We start from the raw sequence: 5666 nt of genomic DNA, 5'->3' as shown, positions 1-5666 counted from the left end.
GAACAAGGGCGGTCCTCATCCGACGCACGGACCACCCGCGTCCCTCTTCCTCCGCCAAACGAGACCCTAGATCCAATCCCACCTGGATCCAGACCTACCCTTCAGGCCACGGCTTCAACGGATCCAACCGCAGCGAGGGAAAGAAGAACAGACGGAACGCGAAGAACAAAGCTTCAGTTGGGCCAGTAGGATCTATCAACTTCCTTCGCGGAATCGATGGGAATCAGGTCAATAGCTCTGGATCTTTAGGAGGACAACGATTGGGCGGGGCGGCTTCTTCTGAGGAATGAGGTCATTTGGACACAGGGATTCGGGAACGCCGTATCCAAAATGGGAGAGCTTTCTCGTCTCTCTCGCGAATAGCGATCCGTGGATCGATCGATTTCGTCTTCTCTTCTCTCCTCCTTCTCTACCTTTGCGCTCCCTCCGGCCCTATTCTTCCTCGTCTCTCCCCTCTCTAAATTTGAGGGTGCTTCCATAATCGCCGTGCCGTCCACCGAGGCGCCACGTAGGAAACGATACGCCGCCATGTGGCAACGCGGAAACTCCAAGTCGGCGACGCGACACGACACGACACGACTCGAGTCCCGACCGAAACCCGATCACGACGGCTATACCTATACCCTGATCGGACACACCTATTGGACTAACGAATCTTAACTCCAGACCTAAGTCGACGCACGGCACTGGCAGCGATGCGCGGAGGGGACGTGCGGCTCCTTGCAAGCCGCCGCTCACTTGCAATTCCTACAGCCGCGTCGCACGTAATTAGTCTGACGATCCACGCAAGGTGATATTGTCCGATGGTACTTGGACCGGATCCGTAATCTTTGTTTAGTGGCGTAATGACAATGGCTTGAAAGCGGAAGCTTGGTCTTTTCGTATTAGTTTGCTTGTGTTGGTGGCGTGGCGGAAGGTGCGTTTACCTACAGTGAGAATAAGAAGAGTAAGAGAATAAATTCAGGAATGAACCAGAACGATGATATATATTTCTGACCTCTGGAGTTTTCTTCTCGACGTTGATATATAGCCCTTTCATTAAATGTGCAATTGATGAAGTTGGTGGCAAATGTTGTCGTCGATGTTTGGATTGTGATCTCGTCGTCGTTTTGCTGATTATTTGCAAGCATTCAACTCCTGAGCACGAGCAATCTTATAGGATTACTTAATTACCAACGATCGCCGTCACCTGGAGTCTAACTTTGTTCAGCATGCAGTAGCCTACGTTCCTGCATCAAATGGAAATGGAAATGGAAGGTAAATCATAGGGGGCGGTATCCGGATCCTTTGTCAACCCAGCACAAGGTCAATGAAGAAGACATGCATTTATATATACCCAACCCAACAAATACACATACATAAACATAAGAATGTCAAATCTATTATGAATTTTATAATCCAAAGTTGATTGAATCATTCAGTGGACAATTTGGAAGAGCAAGCTAAAGAAAAAGGGTGAAATCTTCTTATCTTACCTGCTCCATCATGTCAGTTTGACTTGCTCCCATCTCCTCGTGCCTGAAACCAAGTCCAACTAAGTTACTTGTTTAACAAGTTTCTGACTCTAGCTAGTCAGATTTTGCTTACGAATTATCTGTAATAGAGTAATAAATTAATGGTCTTAGATAGAGGTTAGTGAGCTAGGCAAGATTTGTGAATTAGGAGGATGAGTTAATGCTTGCTCTTTGGGATAATAATTAATAAGGATGAATATTAATTGCACGCGCATAAACCTCCCATAACTATTTACCCATTTCAATTTTTTATTTTGAAATTTAGAATCTTACATATATGTCATTAGAGAAATCTCTAATTTTAAAAAATAACAAAGTGATTATAATTGACAATAAAAATACTTTGAACGGCGTTTACAAATACATATATAGATACGTGAAGTGTCTTCCAATTGTATAACTCGATAGTATTTTTAGGGCAGACATTTAATAAGTATTTAGGAGGGGCATTTAAATGTATCACAATGATATTTGAATATTAAAAAATGATTTAAATGAAATTATATGTCGATGTGAAAAAGAGGGGATAGTGGAAATGAAGTAATTGTCAAAATGATAAATTGAAATTTGTGGATATTTTATTTTTAAATAAAATCATTTACTTTTATTTAGTTTAAATTAATCAAATTAAGATATAATGTATTTAAAGTGATTTATACATATGAGCTGCATTAAAATTTATAATACTAAATACGTTATTATTTAATTTTATTTTAAAAGTCCATATGTACTTGTCTAAATTTTAATCCTAATGCGTTTAGGAGGGGCAAGGCCATGCATCCCTACGCTGTCTGAAAACGGCGACAACACTGTCATCTCCATTTCCGAAATGCTGGAAAACGTTTCCATCTGTGGAAACTTACAAGAAACGGCTAGTCCATGTCCGGACCGCTCCCCTTCGCCGACTCATCCTCGCCCGCCTCCTCGTGCTCATCCTCGTCCCCCTCCTCCTCTCCCTCATGCCTCATATATGGCCCCTCCATCGGCGCCACTAAGGAAAGCTTCCTCCTTTACGACCACCCCTTGCTGTCGCCGACGCTGACGCTGCCAACGAAGAAGCACAACCGAAGAAGCGCGGTCGGATGCCTAAATCCCTGCCATCCTCCTCTAGCCCCTCCGGCGAGCTGCGCTCTACTGGAATAGCTAGGACGCACCCGGACAGAGAGGAGGGGAAGGAAGATTGGCAAGAGAGAAGGGGCTTCCCGATGATAGCAAGAAGATAGCAGCTACGTGAAGAATGATATCTGGAGTTGGAAAATGGAAGAGACTTGGACTCTTTACCCGGCCCGCACACACTCTTTCTATTTTCATTCTCTTTCACCTAGTCCAGCATCTGCTTCAACAACCCATTTCTCCCTTTCGAGTACGGATCACTCATACCTAAAAAAAGCGATGACTCCATTGATTTCATTTTAAATATATAATATTTTATTTTTAATAAAGTTTTCACGCCACATAAGCCAAATAAAATGTTAGCAAGTGTGTGCGAAATAGGATGTTAGTAACCAGCGCATGTCTAAGTGTGTTATATTATATTGGAATAAATATATAATGCTAAAATAAAAAAAAACATAATATAATTCAAAAATCCCCTCAAAGTATTCCACTCCTTTAATATTTTTTTAACTTGAATTTTACTCAAAATGTTACTTAATATAATAATTCTTAATTTAACTAGTTCATTCTAGTAGGGGATAAAACTTAATTATTATTGTTGTAATAATTCTTAAGTCTCTAAGTGATAAAAATAAAAATTAAACTCTTAAAAGCTCGAAGAATTAAGTTTTTTTTGATAAAATAATTTAGTTTGTTTTATTCAATTCTTATAGCTCATTGACCATCGACTCTTGGCGGTTGATGTTTATTCTAGTCAATTAAAAACTCTTATCTAGTTTAACTAACTTTATCTGAGTAGTTACTTATAACCGATAGTAAGGTATGAGACTTGGGTCAATTGATTAACGATTAATCCAAATTCCATATCTATCACTTTAATTAATAAAATGTTAAAATCATTTGATTAATTATTTATCTCAAAACTTAACTTTTTAGATAAGGGATCGTTTTATATTTATATAATATATCATGGGATAGGATAAAAATTTTAACTGACACTGTAGTTAAGGTAAGTAGACATGACATAATATAATTAAACATATTTAATAAAATTAAAGATTAAGACAATATTAATACTACAACTCATCATAATGTATACTTTTAACAATACAACATTTATTATCATAAATTAATAATTTAAATATTAAAATTATTATTTATGATTCAAATAAAATAATATTTGTATTTTTTTGTACGTGTGAGTATTTGTGTCGATACCCAAGCTTGTCCAAAGCTTGTTCACCTACTCGTAGATACTATTAAATAAATCTGTATATATATACTTTTGAAATGTTATTTTGAAATTTTATTATATACCTTTTTCTCAATGCCTTTTTCAGCTATAAGCTTTTTTAATTTGTATTTGTTTAACTAACTTAAAGAGCTGTCGATCCATTAGGAAGATGAATATTGTTCGGAAAATAAAATAGAGCGACCAATGGAATAACAAGAAGGAAATAAGAATTATAGGAGTTGAAATTAATTCTCAGTTCATTTTTTTAATTAAATAAAAATTAGTATTCAATTCAGTTATATAAGAAATATATTTATTAATTGAGCAACGATATGCAACATGAAAAAATGTATGAAATCAACATGGCACACTCTCACATCCATGTAGTATGGCTCACAGTCATGCAGTTGAGTGTGTCGTTGTGTCGATTAGTTTCATATTACATTTTTTCATACTGCATATCATTTCTCTTATTAATTTATTATCCCAATGAATCCAGTGTTACTGAATGATTTCATCTCTGCTCGTAGGTTGAACTAAATTTTTTTCCACGATTATATTATAGAAATTGGATCAGGAGTACGTAATGGGTTCTAGTTAGGACTGTGAAATGGCTAGCTATTTGTGACCTGACACGATTTAGGTTGACCAGGTTGTATATATCATCCCCAACACAAGTTAGCTTGGGTCATATATACTGGGCTTCGCCAGAAATGCTAGTAGGTTTGGATTACACACCACAATTGCAGCAAATTGATAATTGTTTTATTTATAAATTAATAATAATATTATTAATAATATTAAAAACATAAAATATCAAATTTAAATTAATTAAATTATAGATTTTCCCCCTATTTTTTAAAAAAGTTCTCACCAATTTTTTACTTTTTTTTATTAATTTTAATTTATGTTATTAGTCTGTGAGTTTGAACCTGAGTCAACACAAGCACAATGCACTTGAACTTGTGCTCATTTACCTTCTCAAATGTGTTGGAGTGGTAAAATACTTAAAGAAATAATTAAAAGGTAAAAAGTTCAAATCTCGTTATAGACCAAAATTTTAGAGGTTAGATTCTTAGTATTCATTATCGTGTTCGACTTTACTCAATAGACAAATTATTCGCGCAAAGGAAAGAAAAAGAGAGACACTTGGTAGGATAAGAATGTACTCCTTTTTTGGTTACTTGGTACAAAGCGTTTAATCCCAAGTTGTTGTAAATGAATGAGGATCTACTTAGGTGTGATTTATTACTTTCAATACCAAGTATTAAGTATTGAAAAGAAAATGCTTCCATTGTATTATTTTAATATATCGAAGATATGGTTTAAATTAATATTATTTGTGTTTTTGATAAAATATATAGATGTACATTTAAAATTTAGAATAATATACACGAAATTTATAGAGTTTGTTAATTCAATCTAGTCTCATTTAGCTCAACTATAAATTTTGTCATTCTTAAATAAGATTTTGATGCATTTATCTCAATTATAAATAATCTTCAACAAGAAAAAAGGTTCGGATAGAGTCTGTTCAAATTTATTTATTACTTATGTAAAACTTAATTATAAATTCATTTATTTATTATTAAATCCATACATAATTTATAAATGTTGACAATCTAAAATGTTCACTGTAACCCATAAAGGCCCATTGTTTAAATGGTTAGCCCCATAGAGTTTAGACTTTGGGCTCAGTGTGATCCAACCCAACAAACGATGAACCATAATCAGTTCCTTATTTGGATAAAAAAAACTGTTTATCACAATATACTTCTCTGTCTCAAATTTACGGGGGCGGA

This window comes from Curcuma longa, chromosome 8, assembly GCF_044706935.1.
Source record: "Curcuma longa cultivar G26 ecotype Majalengka, Jawa Barat chromosome 8, ITB_CL_G26_1.1, whole genome shotgun sequence".
NCBI lineage: Eukaryota > Viridiplantae > Streptophyta > Magnoliopsida > Zingiberales > Zingiberaceae > Curcuma > Curcuma longa.
The sequence above is the reverse complement of the archived record's forward strand: the minus strand, read 5'-3'. Positions refer to the sequence as shown.